Source organism: Entelurus aequoreus, linkage group LG01 (genome assembly GCF_033978785.1).
Source record: "Entelurus aequoreus isolate RoL-2023_Sb linkage group LG01, RoL_Eaeq_v1.1, whole genome shotgun sequence".
Lineage (NCBI taxonomy): Eukaryota > Metazoa > Chordata > Actinopteri > Syngnathiformes > Syngnathidae > Entelurus > Entelurus aequoreus.
The window spans coordinates 79,282,274-79,306,847 of NC_084731.1; the positions used below are offsets into that span (position 1 = coordinate 79,282,274).

General features: G+C 38.9%; 1 protein-coding gene across 2 annotated transcripts in view; it reads right to left on the bottom strand.

Annotated features, from left to right (window-relative positions):
- Positions 1-24,574, bottom strand: part of mgat5 (alpha-1,6-mannosylglycoprotein 6-beta-N-acetylglucosaminyltransferase) — a 218,772-nt gene that overhangs the window by 188,333 nt on the left and 5,865 nt on the right. The window contains exon 2 of one of the 2 annotated variants that reach the window (XM_062059294.1): positions 19,238-19,316. The exons of the other annotated variant lie outside the window; for it this stretch is intronic. The gene's annotated coding sequence lies outside the window, so the exon portion shown is untranslated. The remainder of the gene's footprint in view (positions 1-19,237; positions 19,317-24,574) is intronic. 2 annotated transcript variants of the gene reach the window in all.

Below are 24,574 nucleotides of genomic sequence, written 5' to 3' on the forward strand. Positions count from 1 at the left end.
CAACACATCTACAGTGTGATTTTGTTTTGTTTACAAGGAAAGAAAAACAAAAGTTAAAAAAGGGAGATATGTTGTATATATATGTATGTGCTGCGGTTGTTTTAAGAACGTTGCGACAGCTGCCGTAAAGGAGGTGCGTTGCTATGTTTCCGGTTGGTTTTAAAAGTGTTCGTCATGTGTTTTACCCTGCTAAAATCTCTCAGTAAAGTTATTCGATGGATTATAGCTTTTGTTTTGAACTTTATTACACCTTGGAGCGCTTTTTCCCGTCCATCGTTTTCCTGCTTTCGCTATCTGCGCCTAATGACTGAGCTACGTGACGTCAATTCTTGTGATGTCCCACGGAGCATTTCTGGTCGGGACGGGATTCGAATAAAGAATCAACTCTTTTCCTTTACTATAGTGGTCTCGATAACGGGTACCGGTTCTCAGAAAGGGATTCGAGTCCGAGGACTCGGTTCTTTTCTTATCAAACAACCGGGAAAACCGGTTTCGAGTATCATCCCTACTCCTAGTAGGTACCGTTTTGGGGTTCTTATACACACACCAAAATAATACCCGTATGTTGAAGCACAGTACTGACTACGGTAGCCGTAATGCGCCGACAATCCATCAAGCGATGCAGCTTCGTAGCTTACCAATCTGTCGTACTTGACAGATGTTTTTGCGCCGTGTGTAATGTTCTATATTGTCAATCAAACATCAACGTTTTGGTGTTGCTTGCCAGCATCATTTGTCGAACAGGCGTCAACTTGCAGTCCACACGTATCTCTTATGTCTGACTGCCATCTACTGGTCACACTTATCATTACACTTTGTACCAAATAAAAATGCTTCGAGGTCGGTAAGCGCAACCAGAATTAATACGTACATTAGGCGCACCGGGTTTTAGGGCGCACTGATTTTTGAGAAAATTAAAGGATTTTAAGTGCGCCAAATAGTCCGAAAAATACGGAAAATGTATTTAATGTAAACATGTACCGTATTTTCCGCACCATAAGCCGCACCTAAAAACCACAAATTTTCTCAAAAGCTGACAGTGCGGCTTATAACCCGGTGCGCCTTATATATGGATTGATATTAATATTCATTTTCATAAAGTTTAGGTCTCGCAACTATGGTAAACAGCCGCCATCTTTTTTCCCCGTAGAAGAGGAAGCGCTTCTTCTTCTACGGTAAGCAACCGCCCCCATAGAAGAGGAAGCGCTTCTTCTTCTACTGTAAGCAACCGCCAAGGTGAGCACCCGCCCCCGTAGAAGAAGAAGCGCGCGGATATTACGTTTCATTTCATTTGTGTGTTTCTGTAAAGACCACAAAATGGCTCCTACTAAGAGACATGCGTACAAGGTTCCACTGACTTTTGATATTCCTGTGAACCGCACTGTGGATACGACGGGAGCACATACGGTGAATATTCGCACCACAGGGAATGAGAAGTCGTCCTTCACTGTGGTTCTAGCTTGCCATGCTAATGGCCAGAAACTTCCACCCATGGTGATATTCAAAAGGAAAACCTTGCCAAAAGAGAACTTTCCAGCCAGAGTCATCATAAAAGCTAACTCGAAGGGATGGATGGATGAAGAAAAGATGAGCGAGTGGTTGAGAGAAGTTTACGCGAAGAGACCGGGTGACTTTTTTCACGCAGCTCCGTCCCTGTTGATCTACGACTCCATGCGCGCCCACATCACAGATGGTGTCAAAAAACAAGTGAAGCACACCGAAGAAGAATTCGAGGGATTTGTTGATGACAAATAACTTCAGAAAGTGAGCTTTAAATGTTTATTTTGGGTGTTGTGTGACATTAACGTTCGAGCAATGTTGAGTTATTGATGTTGCTATTGCTCTGCAGTATTTTGAGTGTTACTATTTTGTGATTGCACATTTGCACATTACATTTTGGGAGTGAACAGAGTTGTTAGAACGCTGGTTTGTAATATATTATTAAAGTTTGACTGACCTATCTGACAGTTTTTTTGACATTCCCTTTAGCGCAGCGTAGGTGCGGCTTATAACACGGGGCGGCTTATAGGTAAACAAAGTTTTGAAATATGCCATTCATTGAAGGTGCGGCTTATAACACGGGGCGGCTTATGGTGCGGAAAATACGGTATATGTACGGTGCAAATTAATTAGCAGTAAAACGCATGGAGAAAAGGTAGAATTAAATACAAGCTTTACTTATTTCTTCTTCTTTTCAGGTATGTTGAAATGTGCAATTGTAACCACATTCTTTAATGTAACTAAACAAATCATAACCAGGTTATACAAGTCCTCTTTCAGCTAAACAAGGTTATCTTAATGATATGTTAAGTTTATGACAGTTGTGACATTTATTCTTTACTACAAGGAGCAAAGGTAAAATGTCTACCATAAAAAATATGCTGTCAAATATGAGTATTGTTCCTTTGACATGTAGGGGATGGGTACAAAATGGCACCGGTTGTAGTAACAAGACCGTAAAAAGAAGTCGCTAACTGAATACAAACTTAGCCACCTGCCACACAAAGAGATTGTACACGTTACGAGAGAAACGTGTACAATCAGAAAGACTATAAAAATGACAATAGACTATAAAAATGGGACCCATTGCCTCCCTGCTTAGCACTCAGCATCAAATACAATATTTTAAGTTTTACCAATTTTATTTTGTTACACACTGTCAAACTGGTTTTTAAATGCTTGGATAACTCTGCTCCCCAATTGCTCTGCAAGGCAATTACGAGACTGCAAAGTGGTAGCAGATCTACCACCCGAGCAGTGTCAAAAGGCAACTGTTGTGTTCCATTCCGTAGAACATCTTTTGCCCAGACTGCCTTTTCAATAAAAGGACCACAACTATGGAACTCTTTACCGGACATTTTGAAAAGTCTACCTGCACTTGTCACTTTCAAAAAACCAACAAAATTATGGCTAGTTGAGCAACAATTGTGTTCCCATGTTTAGTTTTTACTCATTTTTACTAATTGTTTTTTATCTAGTCTGCACTTTGTCTGTGCTATTATTATTATTGGCTTTTATCTAGTTTGCACTTTGTCTGTATTATTACTATTATCATTATTATCGACTCATTCTATTTTTTATTTTCCTATTTTAATGATGTTGGATCTGTGTTGTTGTTGTTGTTGGGGACAAGTGTTGTAAATTAGCTTTGGCTACAAACACTATGATGCATACATCGGATAACTGTTTCAGATGTCTATGTTTTTGTATCTGTCCCTATTTCAAATAAACCTCTATAATAATAATATAATAATAATAAGGGTTGGAATTGTGGGTTAAATCACCAAAATGATTCCCGAGCGCGGCCACCGCTGCTCACTGCTCCCCTCACCTCCCAGGAGCTGGAACAAGGGGATGGGTCAAATGCAGAGGTTAATTTCAACCCACCTAGTGTGTGTGTGACTATCAGTGGTACTTTAACTTTTAACGCTGCACCCTCAAAGCTGCAAACCTACTGGAGGTGAAACGCTGACATCTGCATTTATCACAGGGTAAATAACACGTAGTAGCAATCGGACAGTTTTGGAGACAAATTTCCCATTTATTTAGAGTATATTTTGGGAGTATTAATAGATGATAAAATGAACTGGAAATCTCATATACAAAACATACAACATAAGGTAGCAAAAAACATTTCAATAATGAATAAAACAAAACACGTCCTGGGCCAAAAATCACTTCATATTCTCTACTGCTCACTAGTGTTACCATATCTGAGTTATTGTGCAGAAATATGGGGAAATAACTACAAATGTGCGCTACATTCGTTAACCATGTTACAAAAAAGATCAGTTAGAATAATACATAATGTTGGATATAGAGAACATACAAACCCTTTATTTATTAAGTCAAAAATATTAAAGTTTGGTGATTTGGTAAAATTGCAAACAGCTAAAATGATGTACAAAGCAATCTATAACCTGCTACCAAAGAATGTACAACATTTCTTCTCAACTAAAGAGGAGAAATATAACCTTAGAGGAAAAAATAATTTAAAACATGTATATGCACGTACAACACTTAAAACTTTTAGCATAACAGTATGTGGAATTAAATTATGGAATGGATTAAGTAAAGAAGTTAAAAATTGTACTGACATGATCCAGTTTAAGAGGTTGTTTAAATTAATAGTGCTTACAAAGTACAAAGAAGAAGAATTATGAGAAAAACTTCCAACCTTATTGAAAATATTCTTCATCTCAGTATGTTAATAATGACTGAATTAATTAATTACATATTACAAACTGTTGTATATACTAATTCATAGATGTTATTTTATTATATAAAAAGTTCAGTAAATGATTTTATATAATTGAAAACGCTTTGAAGTGGGAAAGGGGTAGGATTAAATAAGCTTTGCTTCTTCCTACTCCTTTTCGGGCATGATGTAAATGAAATGATATGAAATTGTGTGATGTATTATGATGTAAATGTGTTCATGTTCGAAATAAACTAAAAGAAAGAAAAAAAGAAAGAAAGTTTGTATTTCACACATACATTTGGCACATTGTGGGAGTTTGATCAGCAACAAACTGGCAGCAGTAAGACGGGAGTCATCTCCACAAACAAGCTCTTTTCACCCTCGGGAAAAAAATGTAAGCGATAAAATAGGGGTGGAGTGACAGAAAACATTAGGAGAACACCACAAATGTTCAGTTTGTGGAAGTCAGCATGTGTCTGCTTTCTACAGAGTAAGAGATTATTTGATCAATCATTGACTTTCTGGACATAGAACACGTTATTCGTAAAAAATTTAATTTCTGCATGTTTTTTGCGTTTGCCTATAAAGTCGTTGTCTTCATAATGTGTGTGGAATAAGCCTGCGTGTTTGGAAACAATGCTGCCAAGAAATACATTCATGAGGCAAGCCCTTGGCTCGGCAATCTGCAATGCTGATAATATCTGATGTCTCTCACTGCTTGGGACACTATGGGATGAGTGCGAGGAGCACTCGCTCATTGGGTGCCGACAAGCACAAGAGGCTTCCGATTTTTTTTTTTTCAACCCAACGGTGCATCACTGCTCAAAGCACCGACTCCTCTAGCCGTCCTTTGTTTTCAAGACTGTGACTATTTCACATCTGCATTCTTTGATTAAGCGACCTACAAATCAGTTTTTGCCCAATTATCTTAAGAGACAGAAGTGATCCTCCTACCTCCAATAAATCGCGATATATATATATATATATATATATATATATATATATATATATATATATATATATATATATATATATATATATATATATATATATATATATATACACACACACACAGATATACTGTGTGTGTGTGTGATATATATATATATATATATATATATGTATACAGTGTATATATATATCAATCAATCAATCAATGTTTATTTATATAGCCCTAAATCACAAAAGTCTCAAAGGGCTGCACAAGCCACAACGACATCCTCGGCACAGAGCCCACACGTCGATGTGAATGACTATGAGAAGTGTGTACAAACCAACTCATATTTCCATATGAGTTGGGAAATTGTGTTAGACGTAAATATAAACGGAATACAATGATTTGCAAATCCTTTTCAACCCATATTCAATTGAATGCACTACAAAGACAAGATATTTGATGTTCGAACTCATAAACTTAATTTTTTTTTTGCAAATAATAATTAACTTAGAATTTCATGGCTGCAACACGTGCCAAAGTAGTTGGGAAAGGGCATGTTCACCACTGTGTTACATGGCCTTTCCTTTTAACAACACTCAGTAACCGTTTGGGAACTGAGGAGACACATTTTTTAAGCTTCTCAGGTGGAATTCTTTCCCATTCTTGCTTGATGTACAGCTTAAGTTGTTCAACAGTCCGGGGGTCTCCGTTGTGGTATTTTAGGCTTCATAATGCGCCACACATTTTTAATGCGCCACACATTTTTAATGGGAGACAGGTCTGGACTACAGGCAGGCCAGTCTAGTACCCACACTCTTTTACTATGAAGCCAAGTTGATGTAACACGTGGCTTGGCATTGTCTTGCTAAAATAAGCAGGGGCGTCCATGGTAACGTTGCTTGGATGGCAACATATGTTGCTCCAAAACCTGTATGTACCTTTCAGCATTAATGGCGCCTTCACAGATGTGTAAGTTACCCATGTCTTGGGCACTAATACACCCCTATACCATCACAGATGCTGGCTTTTCAACATTGCGCCTATAACAATCCAGATGTTTTTTTTCCTCTTTGGTCCGGAGGACACGACGCCCACAGTTTCCAAAAACAATTTGAAATGTGGACTCGTCAGACCACAGAACACTTTTCTACTTTGTATCAGTCCATCTTAGATTAGCTCAGGCCCAGCGAAGCCGAAGGCGTTTCTGGGTGTTGTTGATGCAGTACAGCCTGAGGGATCGAAGGTCACGGGCTTAGCTGCTTACGTGCAGTGATTTCTCCAGATTTTCTGAACCCTTTGATTACATTACGGACCGTAGATGGTGAAATCCCTAAATTCCTTGCAATAGCTGGTTGAGAAAGGTTTTTCTTAAACTGTTCAACAATTTGCTCACGCATTTGTTGACAAAGTGGTGACCCTCGCCCCATCCTTATTTGTGAATGACTGAGCATTTCATGGAATCTACTTTTATACCCAATCATGGCACCCACCTGTTCCCAATTTGCCTGTTCACCTGTGGGATGTTCCAAATAAGTTTTTGCTGAGCATTCCTCAACTTTATCAGTATTTATTGCCACCTTTCCCAACTTCATTGTCATGTGTTGCTGGCATCAAATTCTAAAGTTAATGATTATTTGCAAAAAAAACAATGTTTATCAGTTTGAACATCAAATATGTTGTCTTTGTAGCATATTCAACTGAATATGGGTTGAAAATGATTTGCAAATCATTGTATTCCGTTTATATTTACATCTAACACAATTTCCCAACTCATATGGAAACAGGGTTTGTGTATTTATATATATATATATATATATACACATATATATATATATATATATACACATATATATATATATATATATATATATATATATATATATATATATATATATATATATATATATATATATATATATATATATATATATATATATATATATATATATATATATATATATATACACACATACATACATATGTGTATGCATATGTATGTAGGGCTGGGCTGTAGGGTATGTACAGTAGGGCTGGGCGATATGGCCTTTTATTAATATCTCGATATTTTTAGGCCATGTCACGATACACGATATATATCTCAATATTTTGCCTAAGCCTTCAATTAACACTTGATGCATATAATCACACCAGTATGATGATTCTATGTGTCTACATTAAAACATTCTTGTTCATACTGCATTAATATATGCTCATTTTAAACTTTCATGCAGAGAGAGAAATCACAACTAAGTCAATTTACCAAAACTGTATTTATTAAACAGTTATTAAGCAGTGGCACAAACATACATGTCATTTCAAAACAGAAAATGCAAGATTGTCAGAGACATTTTCAAACAAACTATTAGTGCACTTTTGTGCATGATGTCACTAAGATGACATATCAAAACAACACTAAATTAAAGTGCACTTTTTGTACAGAACGCCACTGCAATAGTTTAAAACAAATAAAGTGCACTTTTGTGCATGATGTCACACAATATATTTCAATAACTGTCAAATAAAAATGAGCTGCATAATAGGAACTCAAATAGTGTTTGTCATTCGCTATGTTGTAGGTTCCTGTGGACGTTATCTCCTTCTGTTGATGACTATTTTTTTCATACGGTGTTGATCTGGAAATGGTTGCTCGAGCATTTTGTTGGTGTGGCACCGTCCGGAGATGTTGACATGCAGAGTTTCAAACACTCTTCATTCTCTAGCGGGTGACTTTTCATGTCACTTTTCAAGTCATGCTACAAATTAGCAGTGGTGCTACTTTTTGTAGCAACGCTTTTGCCGCATACTTGTTCGACATTTTCCCGCTTGAAGCCAAACCACTGCCAGACGATGGACCCTGTGCTGTTTTTCTTGGGAATTAATTATTCCGCAATTTGTTACCAGATTCGCACCTTCTCTCTCTTATATTACCACTCTTACCTCTCCGCTAGCATCACAGCTAATGTTACCTATGCTGCTACTGGGCGAGGACGTGTGACGTTGCACGCGTGACAGTATGTGACATATGTAAGAAGGTGCGCTTGTTTTATGTCTCAGTGAGAAGGAGACACAAGAAAGAGTGAGAAGAGCCTGAAGTGTAATTCCCGCAGCTAAAAGCAACTGACTGAGAACGTATACTCGAATATCACGATATAGTCATTTTCTATATCGCACAGAGACAAACCTGCGATATATCCAGTATATTCGATATATCGCTCAACCCTAATATACAGTATATATTAGGGCTGGGCGATATATCGATATACTCAATATATCGCGGGTTTGTCTCTGTGTGATATAGAAAATGACTATATCGTGATATTCGAGTATACGTTCTCACGCAGTTGCTTTTAGCTGCTGGCATTACACTACAGGCTCTTCTCACTCTTTCTAGTCTCTCCTTCTCACAGAGACTTAAACAAGCGCACCTTCTTACATACGTCACACACGTATACGCCCTTGCGGAGCAGAGAGGTAGCAGCATGCCTAAAGTTAGCTGTGGTGCGAGTGGTAATACGAGAGAAAGAAAGTGCGAATCTGGTAACAAATTAAGGAATACTTAATTCCTAAGAAAAACAGCAGGGGGTCCATCGTCTGGCGGTGGTTTGGCTTCAAGTGGGAATATGTCGAACTGACAACCGTAATTTGTCAAGTGTGAGGCAAAAGCGTAGCTGCGTAATGCTACAAAAAGTGGCATTACTGCTAATATGTAGCATCATTTGAAAAGTCACCTGCTAGAGAATGAAGAGTGCTTACTCCGCATGTCAACATCTCCGTTTGGTGCCACACCAACAAAATGCCGAGGCAACCATTTCCACATCAACACCGTATGAAAAAAATAGTCCACGACATAAGGAGATAACGTCCGCCGGAACCTACCACATAGCGAAGGACGTACACTATTTGATTTCCTATTATGCAGCTCATTTTTATTTGACAGTTATTGACATATCGTGTGAAATCATGCACTAAAGTGCACTTTATTTGTTTTAAACTATTGTAGTGGCGTTCTGTACAAAAAGTGCACTTTAATTTAGTGTTGTTTTGATTTGTCATCTTAGTGACTTCATACACAAAAGTGCACTAATAGCTTGTTTTAAAATGATTGTTTTAATGTAGACACATAGAATCATCATGCTGCTGTGATTATATGCATCAAGTGTTCATTCAAGGCTAAGGCAAAATATCGCGATATATATCGTGTATCGCGATTTATATCGTGTATCGCGATATGGCCTAAAAATATCGGACAGCGTGTGTGTGTGTATATACACATTTGTGTGTATATACACACACACACACACACACACACACACATATATATATACATACACACACACACACACATATATATATATATATACATATACACAGATATTTATATATATATATACACACACCAGTGTTTCCCCCAGAAAATGTGTTAGTTAAGGTGGTGTCTCTCCGGCGGACAGACCGGGAAAGGGGGTGGGTGGGTGTAAGGATTGGTGTAACTCGGCCTGTCGCCATCACGTCTCCACCTCGTCGCTGCCACCACAGCCTGGGGGTGGCAATAGACTACAGACTGTGGTGACATAAGCCGGCTACGTCGCGTGAAGAAGCCTAAAATTTTTGGTTGTGTTTTCTGCTCCATTTGCTGAATGGCGATATATGATATATATCTCGATATTTTTTCCGTAAAGTAAAAACAAAACAGTCCTAGTTACCTGAAAAGTATGTCATTATTATGACTTACTAAGTCAAAATAATGACACAATAATGACTTACAAAGTCAAATTAATGACTTACTGTAAGTAACCGTTTGCAATAAGCGTTTCAAAAAAAAGAGTTACATTTGCTTAATTTATTACAGCATTTGGGAACCCTGTAGTTGATTTTTGTTATGTAAATGTTATATTTTTATTAACATGTGATAGCAGGGACCGTGCCATTCAAAACTAGGCTGCTACATTACTAATGATTAATGTAATTATAGCTGAAAAAATAGTACAATAGCAATAGGAGAGACTATTCATCCCTGAAAACCATGGAGTTCATGTAGGCTTTATGATGGAGTTACATTATTATATCAACTATCAGAGACAGCTTCAGGAAACTATTAATTTAACATAATGTAATTTTTTGCTGCTTCAACACAGCTCAATCAACACAGAAAAAGGTAAAGTGAAATAACTTAGTTAACTGTAGCTGTAAGTCAATAATGCTTGTCTTTCTCTCAGACAGACAGGGCTTTGCTGTCCGTAACACACACACACACACCGCAAAGTGAGCTAACGTTACGCTAAAAGCTAATTAGCCTTCACCTCAAAGACTGCGAGCGAACTGAGCTGCCGCTTAGGTTTCTAGAACGTCAACGGGCTCATAGTGATGTTACTAGTAGTTGACTCGGAGGTGTTTATTATAATTATGCTTACCTGCTAAACACCTTTCTGCTCACCAGACCGCAGGAGCACTGACTACATGAATACGCTCTGAATACGCACTGCTGATTGGCTGTTACATGCGCTCTGAATACGCAATGCTGATTGGCTGTTACCGCTCTGCGTGTAACCAATCAGATGGTTCTGTGGGTGGGACAATGCTGGGTGCTGCAGAGACGTACTGACAGAGGCAGAGGCAGAGGCAGAACTAAGCGGAGCAGCTTGTTAAGACTTTAGTTTAGGCGGTGGCTCTTTGTTGTTAAGGCGGCCGCCTTAACAACAAAGCGCTGCGGGAAACCCTGCACACATATACATTGGACTCACAGAAAACACCTTTAAAACCAGTTATAACAATCACACAGCAGAATGTCGTAGGCTCCAACTCAAGAACTATACAGAGCTGAGTAAATACATAACGACTCTTAAAGACAATAAAATTGATCACGCCAACACATGGCGAATTGTCGCATCTAGCTCACCATACAACAGTGCAGCTAAAAGATGTAATCTGTGCCTGAAATAATTGTTTTAATTATATAAAACCACAGCATGTCCACTTTAAACAAACGCAACGAACTGGTCTCATCATGCCGACACAGAAGCAAGGCATGATTGTGCAACAATGGCCACACCCCCATGTAATAAACCCTATATACATGTAACAGCCACAGATACTTCAACAAAATCCCCTGACGAGCAGGAAACCTGCGAAACAGGCTTGTAGGGATGATATAGCCTCTGTGTTTTTTCTGACCTAACGTATATTCCACTCTACAGCAGTATTGAGCACTGTATAACGGATAAACCACAGACCCCTCGACTGTATACACACACACACACATACATATATATACACACACACACATTATATACATATATATATACACACACATTATATATATATATACTGTATATATATTAGCGTCCCCACATGTCATTAGGCTAATCATCTCCCTCACTTATACTTGTCTAGGCAGTAAGCACGGTTCCAATGTTCGCTCTTTGCGACAATTACTTTATTTTGCTCATGTTACTTGGCTACACGTTCCTGCTGCACTTCCTTTTGCAAATTGAGAGAAGATTAAAGCACTCGCTTACCTGCACGCCGCCTCTGCCACCTCCTCTCTTTCTTTTTTGCATTCTGAGAATACGATCGTCACCACAATGCGACCCCAACGGAACAAACACTATTTCTACACAAATGTCTGCGCTTACTCAATTGTGCATGTACATCTGCAGACAAAAGAACCTTCTATAAGCTGTTTTGAAAATTTGCAATATACTCTGTATCATACTAGTTTATATACCAAATAATAGATTGCGAAAATCGGTTTGAATCAGGAATCGTGTTGAATGGAAAATCGATTCTAAATGGAATCTTAACCCCAAGAATCAAAATGGACTTGAATGGTGAGTTTTTGTAAGATTCACACTTTTACTGTCTTGGCTTGTGCCTCGACTCGGGTCTGTCGGATTGCTTGAGGTAAAATGACATGTTGACAGTCAGCTTCCAGGTGCATAGATGCTATGACCTTGAGAAGATAACACAGAGACTAACGACACAGTCATTTTTGGTTGAAGCGGCATTGTGCACAAACTCCGGAGCTTCAGGAAGCACAGAGACCAAATAGATTAAATCATTTCAGGCAGGGAAGAAATGCACAATCACAGCAAAGAGCTGTACTTCCTATTAGGCTTGAAATTCAATGGTCGGTGTGCATTTTGGTCTGCAGCAGTTACTGTGGAGTTGAGGTTTTATCCTCCCATGCATGCAAATAGAACTGGTTCACGGCTCATCTCAACGTCACAGGGATTTAAATACCAATGCCGCATCATTGTCAAAACAATCAGGCCTTTGTATTATTCCAGTCAAGTTCTAATCAGATTGTTCTCTCACATGCAACTGTCAGGATTTGGCCAGATGGCTGAGCGAGGTAGGGGTCAGTTCATTTCAATATTGTGTGCTTTTATAATGAATAATAAAATGAAAGATACTAAATAAAACAATAAAAGTATTGGAAAATGGTAATATGTTCTCCTTTCAATGTATGTCTTTGTAACAAGTATTTGGAACTGTCTACAGCTATGCTCACACTAAGCTTGGACGATAAATAGATTTTATTGATAAATTCGAGTTTTTTGTTGACGATTTAAAAAATGAAAACATTTATATTGTTTTTCCTTTTGCTCCAGCATTTCTTTTTCCCCCAAAAGCCTCCATAGCTTCCAAACTCAGCATTAATTCCCTAGCAGAGATTCACACCCCAAACAAAACATGGCTAATGCTAACACAAACGAGAGCGATACTTTTAGATTAGTGTTGTCAGTGGTTTAGATTTGTAGCAACAGACGTGACTGCACACTGCAAAGTTTGTTTAAAAGCTCGACAAACTTATTCCAGCATCTGATATCGAAGCGATAAGCAGAGTGCGGGAAATAAAATGTTTTGCTCTACATTTTAAAACACTTCCATGCAGGTTACATAACATGTAATGGTTGTTCTTTAGTCATAATGTTGCATAGATGATGTTTTACAGGCCATCTTCAATTAAATTCTGACTGTCTATTCAGGATGCATAATTTTGTGGGCGGTCTTATTTACGTGGCTTAACCTTGACAGCGTCTTCTCCCCGTCATCTTTGTTGTACCGGTAGTTTTTAGCGCTTCCATAGCGAGTCTACTGACAGATATAAGTTAGAAATGTATGCTACTTAATATTAGAAATGGCAACAGCGGATGATGAATGCCCCATAACAAAAGGATAGAGCAAAAGAAGGCTCAAATAATTTGGTTTAATAAGTGTCTGGGTGTTCTCAAAGAGGACACTAAATACTGTATGTCAGTGGTCCCCAACCACCGGTCCGCGGCCCGGTACCGGTCTGTGGATCGATTGGTACCGGGCCGCACAAGAAATAAAAAAATTTAAAAAAAAGTTTTTTTTTTTTTTTTTTAAATCAACATAAAAAACACAAGATACACTTACAATTAGTGCACTAACCCAAAAAACCTACCTCCCCCATTTACACTCATTCGCACAAAAGGGTTGTTTCTTTCTGTTATTAATATTTCTGGTTCCTACATTATATATCAATATAGATCAATACAGTCTGCAGGGATACAGTCTGTAAGCACGCATGATTGTATTTTTTAATGAAAAAAATAAATTAATTAAAAAATAAAAATAAAATTTAAATCCCCCCCACCCCACCCGGTCCGTGGGACAAATTTTCAAGCGTTGACCGGTCCGCAGTTACAAAAAGGTTGGGGACCACTGCCAGTGTTTCCCATAAACTGCCAAGATACCTGTGGTGGTGGGGGCGTGGCTATGGGCGTGGTCACCATGACATCATCGAGTAATTTGCATAATTTACTACAATGATATGATTTTCTCTAAAAAGGCTCAAAAAATTTATACTTCCTAATTAATAATAGTTTCTTTAAACGTCCATCCATCCATCCATCCATTTTACAATATAATTACAACACTTTATGTACATATTTATATACAGATTTGAACAATAAGTTATTCACTGAAATATATTTATTAATTGTGGTTCTTACAAAAAATAAATCTTATAAAAATATAAAAGCTAAAATGTCTCTTAAAGCTCTGCCCCTTTAATTAGTGCATACTAAATAATTTAACTTTAGCCTACTACTACAACCATATTATTTACCAGCAACATAAAGTGAAACAGAGGCAGAGGTGTCCTGCCACAATCAGTAACAAATAAACAGAAAACAGTAGTGGTGGTAGATAGACACAAAGCTTCATCAAACATCTGATCCACTGAACAAAGAGCTCCAAAAATCTTGATCCTACACTTCTCTTTTGTAAAGTAAATCTGAACAGCCGATATGGGCATCTACATCAGCTATATGATTTGCCTGAGAAGCTGGACAGGACAAAAAAATAAAAAATATATTTGTGGCGGCCTTAATTCTTTCGTGGCGGGCCGCCACAAATAAATGAATGTGTGGGAAACACTGACTGCTGTATGTGACATGACACCAGCACATCGCTGCCGGAGGAAAGACTGGTGGAGAAAAACCTCTAAACAGCCATATTTTGACAAAAACTTTTTTGTATACCCAATGAAATTATACAGAGTAAAAATAATACATATACTGTATGTTTTGTTAGTCAATAGACAACATTATCTGTTTTTGTAAGGGGCGCCGGAAGTTGGCAGACCCGTCAGCGATCCTGTTCTGTCTCCTTGTAATGTTTGTCTGCTCTTGAAAGGGATTGTGCTGAAAATAATTTATAATAATAATAATATAATAATTTTTTAATTTCCCCTTGGGGATTTATAAAGTATTTCTGATTCTGATTCCGATTAATGCTTTGGTTTGAGGTTTAACTGAAAAATGACTGTTGGACATTTGTTTGTGGTTCCCTTCTGTTCAAGAGGAACACTTGGAACAGGCTTAATTTGTGTCGTGGGTCTCACGTTTGGAGCTTCTCACGATAGATGTAGCAGGCCATTGAATGGTTTCCAGGTTTACTTCAAGTCTAAAAGGCTGAACTAGTTCTTGTGAACTAAAATAGAGTGCATTAGGAATGTGTTGCAGAACAAAACAGAGTAGTTAAAAGTGCTCCCGACGCAAGTTCTGACATCAATTATGAATCAACTGTGAAGTAGTGTCTATTTTTCTCCTCAATATAAATAGACTGTCACAGAGGCCGTTGTCTTGCTCTCAGGTGAATTTCAGAAACCTGTCGGGGGAATTGGTGCTCATACAGTAAAGTACTGACACCACGACTCTTAAGTCAAACACTTCTGAATAGTCCGTTTTCAGACAGAATGACACACAAAAATCAGAGCTGTGTTGTTGTAGATATAAATATAATCTACTTTGATTCAAATTAGCATTAGGAATTCTGAGGAGTTTTTGCTTGCCTTTTGGTGACCAAAAGTGGCATGAACTGATACAAGATCCCTGCTTCCATGGAGACCAGTGTGACTCTGTATCTTAACAGACTTGGTCATATACGAGCCGCCTCTTAATTATTCATTAGCTCCTCCAGAGGAACAGCAGCTCTCACAACTTTGCCACCTTGTTGGGGTCAATGCAGAGCAACCAGGAAATTGAGGGCTAACACCAGAGACTGACAAGTGCTGCCAGGAGCCAAAGCCACAAGGTCCAGTTAGGCTCATGCAAAGTTTTACTTCAGTGTCAGCAGAATCATTCAAAAGTTGACACTCACAGAGGGTCAGGCCATGAAGTTTAATGGGGAACTGCACTTTTTTGTGGAATTTTGCCTATCGTTCACAATCATTTTGAGAGACTTTTTTTTTGGGGGGGGGGGGGGGGGGGGGATTTTAAATATGATAACAAAAACGCTTGGAAGATGCTGCTCACGAAAGTCACCGTTGTAGTTTTTAAAGCACTCTACAACAACTTTAAAACCCTCCGGAAACTTTTTCTGTACACACTGCAAGTACATATATAATGTAGTAACAGAAATGTTCATAACAATATGTGATATGTACAATATACACACTGCAAGTATATATATAATGTAGTAACAGACACCTTTATAACAATATGTAATATGTACAATATGCACACTGCAAGTATATATATAATGTAGTAACAGACACTTTCATAAGAATATGTAATATGTAGAATAAACACACTGCAAGTATATATATAATGTAGTAACAGACACCATAACAATATGTAATATGTACAATATACACACTGCAAGTATATATATAATGTAGTAACAGACACCTTCATAACAATATGTAATATGTTTTATATACACACTGCAAGTGTATATATAATGTAGTAACAGACACCTTCAGAACAATATGTAATATGTACAATATACACACTGCAAGTATATATATAATGTAGTAACAGACACCTTCATAACAATATTTAATATGTTTTATATACACACTGCAAGTATATATATATATATATATAATGTAGTAACAAACACCTTCATAACAATATGTAATATGTTTTATATACACACTGCAAGTATATATATAATGTAGTAACAGACATGTTCATGACAATATGTAATATGTTTTATACACACACTGCAACTAAATATATGATGTAGAAACAAACACGTTCATAACAATATGGAATATGTTCAATATTTACCGTATTTTGGTCATTTCAATCATTTCTGGGACTGATTTATTCCACGCATTCATTTCTGTTTCCATAGCAGCGCATGACTGACTTCTGGCAACATGTGTGTTCCTACTTCCGGAATCAAACACGAGTCTGTTGTCCAATCATGGCAGACTTGGTAACAGACAACAAAGATGACTATTTTGGTCAAATGAGGATTTACAACTTTATACTTTTGAAACTAAATATACTGCTGCTTATAGAAGCGAGCACAAAGGAAGAGTGAAGTGAAGTGAAGTGAATTATATTTATATAGCGCTTTTCTCTAGTGACTCAAAGCGCTTTACATAGTGACACCCAATATCTAAGTTACATTTAAATCAGTGTGGGTGGCACTGGGAGCAGGTGGGTAAAGTGTCTTGCCCAAGGACACAACGGCAGTGACTAGGATGGCGGAAGCGGGGATTGAACCGGCAACTCTCAAGTTGCTGGCACGGCCGCTCTACCAACCGAGCTATACCGCCCCAATGCCACAGTGGGACCTCGGTTTTCGTTTGATTCACTTTTCAACTATGATTTTGTAAGCCATCGCAGTATCATAACATCCAAATATATCCGCTGGATATCATACATTTACAGTATCACCCAGCCCAACAGTAGATGCAATCAAGGTTTTGTAATGGACAGTTTGAGTGAGACGTTGGAGCAGACGGAAGCCGAGAGAGGGGGACGAAAGCGATTTTGACGCTATAAATATGGAACTTGGAGACAGGCTACTTCGACATAAATGGATTGCTTACCCAAAATCAACAGGAAACGTCCCCGGTCAGCTGGACCAGATGAACAACTGTCCATCGAATGAGTCACTTTAATATTGATCATGATACACGCAGCACGCCATATGTGGTATTACAACTACAGTACATACGCTGTATGGCTAGCTGTGTACAAACAAAACATAAAATAATACTTTACAGATACTGTAATATGATTGTTCAGGTTTTCACTCGGTACAGATTGGTGTCGTATCGCAATGTTGTGCATTAAATATTCAAATGCGTTTCCTGTTGTTGTAGAAGCTAGCTTATCTCATGCCGTAGTTAGCTTTTACGGCTAATACCGAAGCACGGCGATGAATTACTACGCTAGAAAGAGTTCCTCTGTGTTCGCTCTTACAATAACAATGTCGCTACAGCTTGGTTATTATACAGGTTAGGGAACATAAATGAAGTATTGGTGACAGTTTTCGAATGCATTTTTAAAGGCCTACTGAAATGAATTTTTTTTATTTAAACGGGGATAGCAGATCTATTCTATGTGTCATACTTGATCATTTCGCGATATTGCCATATTTTTGCTGAAAGGATTTAGTATAGAACAACGACGATAAAGATCGCAACTTTTGGTATCTGATAAAAAAAGGCTTGCCCCTACCGGAAGTAGCGTGACGTAGTCAATTGAACATATACGCAAAGTTCCCTATTGTTTACAATGATGGCCGCATGAAGTGAGAGAGATTCGGACCGAGAAAGCGACGATTTCCCCATTAATTTGAGCGAGGATGAAATATTTTTAAATGAGGAAAGTGCAAGTGAAGGACTAGTGGGGAGTGGAAGATGCTGTGAGAGCCGGGGGTGACCTGATATTCAGCTGGAAATGAATACAACAGTAAATAAACACAAGACATATATATACTCTATTAGCCACAACACAACCAGGCTTATATTTAATATGCCACAAATTAATCCCGCATAAAAACACCTAGGTGTTTGTTATGCTAGCTCCTAGCTACTAGCTCGAGCTAGTTATAGCTCGAGCGGGTAATATGGACGGGATCCTGTATATATAACCCGCCAATACAATTCAAACACCTGCACAACACACACACACACTCAGCCCAAACAACCGTTCACCTAACCCAAGGTTCATAAAGCTTATATATTTAATCAAAGTTACGTACATGACACGCACGTATTGGCAAGCAATCAAATGTTTGGAAGCGCGCGGGTGGGACCTGATATTCAGCTGGGAATGACTACAACAGTAAATAAACTCAAGACATATATATACTCTATTAGCCACAACACAGCCAGGCTTATATTTAATATGCCACAAATTAATCCCGCATAAAAACACCTAGGTGTTTGTTATGCTAGCTCCTAGCTCCTAGCTACTAGCTCGAGCTAGTTATAGCTCGAGCGGGTAATATGGACGGGATCCCGTATATATAACCCGCCAATACAATTCAAACACCTGCATAACACACACACTCACTCAGCCCAAACAACCGTTCACCTAACCCAAGGTTCATAAAGCTTATATATTTAATCAAAGTTACGTACATGACACGCACGTACGGGCAAGCAATCAAATGTTTGGAAGCGCGCGGGTGGGACCTGATATTCAGCTGGGAATGACTACAACAATAAATAAACACAAGACATATATATACTCTATTAGCCACAACACAACCAGGCTTATATTTAATATGCCACAAATTAATCCTAATGCTAGCTCCTAGCTACTAGCTCGAGCTAGTTATAGCAAGCGATCAAATGTTTGGAAGCGCAGCTGTGTACTCACGTTATCGCAACTGTGTATCCAAATCAAAGTCCTCCTGGTAAGAGTCTCTGTTGTCCGAGTTCTTCCATCTTGACTGCATCTTTCGGGAATGTAAACAAAGAAGCGCATTCTTTAATTACATTTTGGGATCTGCCGCGATCCAAAAATATTAATTGTTGGTCTTAAAATTTTAGATGTTGTATGAACAAAATGAGGCAATGTTTTATTTAAAAAATAGGAACAACCCCTTTAATTTACTGCCAACACAGTAACTGTCTATTGGGTAATCTGAGCTGTTAAACTGCAATAGTTCACCCCTAGGCAGGCCTTTTGTTATCAGCAAGTCTGGCGGGTTTCTGTAGGCCTTGAGCTTGCTTACCGTAGTTTTGGATGTTTGGAATGGGTAACGGGTAACACGTCACACATAAAGAATCGGCAAACATACTGTTCAACGTTCAAGGCTGGGGGGGAAAGCACACATGAATGTGCCGCTCAAATGAATGAAAGCGGAGCTTAAAGTAGAATGGTGTTTTTAAAGCTACCGTGTATCACAAATAATGCCTCAATGTTTTTATTTTGAACATGCTAAATGAAATGTATCTCTTTGCAACATGCCTGAAAAAAACAGTAGGAAGAAGGAATTCATACTTTAGTCAACCTTTGACAAGTGATCGCAGTTATAACACAGAAGACACATGTATTCATTTTCAAGAATATTGTGACATTTAGCTAAATCTTGTAAAAAAAAAAAAAAAATGAGAGCAAATCAGTGCATTTTGAAGTGTAAGTGTTTTTTTCTGGTCAGCACATTGAACAGGAGCTCTTTACTTAAAGAAAGGCCAAGTGTTCCACATCCAACTTAGCCAAGTCCTCTGCCCACCGTCTGCAATCCCGAATTTCCGATACCTGCACTGGCCCTGCTTCCATCCAATGATTTCTTTCCAGAGAGGCATGCCGCTAAAGCAAAGCTCCTTTACCCTAGGATTCATAATCCCAAGGGCTTCGGCAAAAATGCAGCTGAAAGAGCACTTTGTGAAACCAAGAGCGGTGGTGGCGGCTCGCCTCTGGAGGGTCATTACTCTCTGCGTTAGTTTTTAGCCTGCAAAGGGTTGCATTGACATAAACACTGGTCCTAGTTAATAAACATGTCCTTCAAATACCTGACACTAAGGTCTCGGAGCATAAACAATCAACAATATCACATGTGCAGCCTTAGTGATAACAAATCCAAAAGCTCCAAGGAATGTTTGTAACTTGCTCAAAAGTAACATTTTTTAAAACAAATAAATGTATGATAAGAACACCATCGGCTAGCTTATGTTACCATTACTGGTTTAACAGAACACAACATGCGGCTCAAGACTAGCACCACCCGAGTGGCTTCCTGGAGCTTTTTCAAAACGGTAAGAAAATGGAAAAAGATGAGTGAAAAAATATATTTTTTGTTTTAATATTGTTTCTGTAGGAGGACAAACATGACACAAACCTTACTAAATGTTAGAAAAATATTTATATTAAACATGCTTCACTGATGAGAGTATTTGGCGAGCGCCGTTGTGTCCTATTAATTTTGGTGGTCCTTGAACTCACTGTAGTTTGTTTGCAAGTACAACTTTGTCTGACGCTGCCACAGAAAGACGTGTTTTACGCCACTCCTTTGTCTCATTTTGTCCACCAAACGTTTTATACTGTGCGTGAATGCACAAAGGTGAGCTTTGTTGATGTTATTGACTTGTGTGCAGTGCTAATCAGGCATATTTGGTCAGTGCATGACTGCAAGCTCATCAATGCTAACATGCTATTTAGGCTAGCTGTATGTACCTATTGCATCATTATGCCTTGTTTGTAGGTATAATTGAGCTAATTTAATTTTCTTTACTTATGTCCTTTGTGGATTTAATTTATTTTTGCATGTCTCATGACAAATGATTTGTATGTAATATTAGCTACATTTCTGTGTTGTTTGTTTGCCATGTTGTTCCAGAACACAACAAACGTTACCCAGCTTGCAAAGATTGTAGTAAATCCATTAGAAGAAGACAGCCTGCCGTTTTCTTTAACTTGGACACAAACATCTATACCTTTGGCCATTCTAAGCCAGTCATTTTCAGGAGTTATCTCACCCTCTGAGAAGCCTCCGTTTTACTAATGTTTTTTAATGTTGTAAAAATTTGTAAAATAATACATTTCAACATTTCTGTCAACGAAGATTTTCATCAGCCTGTGACACAGTCATTTTGATAGTAGGCTAATATAGCTATTATTGTCATGGCGCAAGCTCATCCCGCTGCACATTCCTCAATGAGCCCATGGGCTCATCTGCTGCTGCAGCCGGCGGCTGCAATCAACGCACCTGTCGCTAATGAGAAGATCTGCCTTCATAAGCCTGCACAACCTACTATCCCGTGCCAGAACAAAGTCATCTGTTCGAGTACCGTAAACCGACTAACAAAGCTCTATGCATTTCTCTCTCTGTGTTTCTCCCCCCGTCGTGTTGATTGGTCTTGTGTTCTCCCCTTGTCGTTCCTTGCAGCAACCCCTTCGTTCCCACGTGACGAGCTGTACGTCTTGTCTCCCCGCGTTCCCTCTGCTTCCCTGACTGCCTCTTGGATCTCGACCTCCTGCCTGAACACGGGGCTTCGACGCCTCGCTACAACAGCCCCCGACTTCCTGTCTGCTCACGGATCTACGAGCATGTCTTTCCCATCCGGGACTTTTGCCTCTCGCTCAACACTCCCGGTAACACACAACAGTTATTTCACACACATAGTCGCACACACACACATTTTGGATTTATTACACACTTAATTTGATTATTTATATTTATTGTGCATATACATACAAACCCCGTTTCTATATGTGTTGGGAAATTGTGTTAGATGTAAATATAAACGGAATACAATGATTTGCAAATCCTTCTCAACCCATATTCAATTGAATGCACTACAAAGACAAGATATTTGATGTTCAAACTCATGAACTTTATTTTTTTTTTGCAAATAATAATTAACTTAGAATTTCATGGCTGCAACATGTGCCAAAGTATTTGGGAAAGGCATGTTCACCACTGTGTTACATGGCCTTTCCTTTTAAGAACACTCAGTAAACGTTGGGGAACTGAGGAGACACATTTTTTAAGCTTCTCGGGTGGAATTCTTTCCCATTCTTGCTTGATGTACAGCTTAAGTTGTTCAACAGTCCGGGGGTCTCCGTTGTGGTATTTTAGGCTTCATAATGCGCCACACATTTTCAATGGGAGACAGGTCTGGACTACAGACAGGCCAGTTTAGTACCCGTACTCTTTTACTATGAAGCCACGTTGATGTAACACGTGGCTTGGCATTGTCTTGCTGAAATAAGCAGGGGTGTCCATGGTAACGTTGCTTGGATGGCAACATAAGTTGCTCCAAAACCTGTATGTACCTTTCAGCATTAATGGTGCCTTCACAGATGTGCAAGTTACCCATGTCTTGGGCACTAATACACCCCCATACCATCACAGATGCTGGCTTTTCAACTTTGCGCCTATAACAATCCGGATGGTTCTTTTCCTCTTTGGTCCGGAGGACACGACGTCCACAGTTTCCAAAAACAATTTGAAATGTGGACTCGTCAGACCACAGAACACTTTTCCACTTTGTATCAGTCCATCTTAGATGAGCTCAGGCCCAGCGAAGCCGACGGCGTTTCTGGGTGTTGTTGATAAACGGTTTTCGCCTTGCATAGGAGAGTTTTAACTTGCACTTACAGATGTAGCGACCAACTGTAGTTACTGACAGTGGGTTTCTGAAGTGTTCCTGAGCCCTTGTGGTGATATCCTTTACACATTGATGTCGCTTGTTGAAGCAGTACAGCCTGTGGGTTTCCTAAGTGTTCCTGAGCCCTTGTGGTGATATCCTTTACACACTGATGTCGCTTGTTGATGCAGTACAGCCGGAGGGATCGAAGGTGACGGGCTTAGCTGCTTACGTGCAGTGATTTCTCCAGATTCTCTGAACCCTTTGATGATATTACGGACCGTAGATGGTGAAATCCCTAAATTCCTTGTAATAGCTGGTTGAGAAAGGTTTTTCTTTTCATGGAATCTACTTTTATACCCAATCATGGCACCCACCTGTTCCCAATTTGCCTGTTCACCTGTGGGATGTTCCAAATAAGTGTTTGATGAGCACTTCTCAACTTTATCAGTATTTATTGCCACCTTTCCCAAATTCTTTGTCACGTGTTGCTGGCATCAAATTCTAAAGTTAATGATTATTTGCCCAAAAAAAATGTTTATCAACTGAATATGGGTTGAAAATGATTTGCAAATCATTGTATTCCGTTTATATTTACATCTAACACAATTTCCCAACTCATATGGAAACTGGGTTTATAAATAAATAGAGCTAAAACGACATGAGATCGGTAGGTTGGAGTTCAAATCCCAGCCGAGTCATACCAAAGACTATAAAAATGGGACCCATTACCTCCCTGCTTGGCACTCAGCATCAAGGGTTGGAGTTGGGGGTTAAATCACCAAAATGATTCCCGGGCGCGGCGCCGCTGCTGCCCACTGCTCCCCAAGGGGATGGGTCAAATGCAGAGGACAAATTTCACCACATCTAGTGTGTGTGTGACAATTAGACATGTCCTATAATATTGGTCTGCCGATATTATCGGCCAATAAATGCGTTAAAATGTAATATCGGAAATTATCGGTATCGTTTTTTTTATTATCAGTATCGTTTTTATTTTTTATTAAATCCACATAAAAAACACAAGATTAAAGATTAAAGTACCAATGATTGTCACACACACACTAGATGTGGTGAAATTTGTCCTCTGCATTTGTCCCATCCCCTTGGGGAGCAGTGGGCAGCAGCGCCGCCGCGCCCGGGAATCATTTTGGCGATTTAACCCCCAACTCCAACCCTTTGTTGCTGAGTGCCAAGCAGGGATGTTATGGGTCCCATTTTTATAGTCTTTGGTATGACTCGGCTGGGATTTGAACTCCAACCTACCGATCTCAGGGTTGGAGTTCAAATCCCAGCCGAGTCATACCAAAGACTATAAAAATGGGACCCATAACCTCCCTGCTTGGCACTCAGCAACAAAGGGTTGGAGTTGGGGGTTAAATCACCAAATGCAGAGGACAAATTTCACCACATCTAGTGTGTGTGTGACAATCACTGGTACTTTAATCTTTAATCTTGTGTTTTTTATGTGGATTTAATACACTTACAATTAGTGCACCAACCCACCCCATTTACACTCATTCACACAAAAGGGTTGTTTCTTTCTGTTATTAATATTCTGGTTCCTACATTATATATCAATATATATCAATACAGTCTGCAAGGGATACAGTCCGTAAGC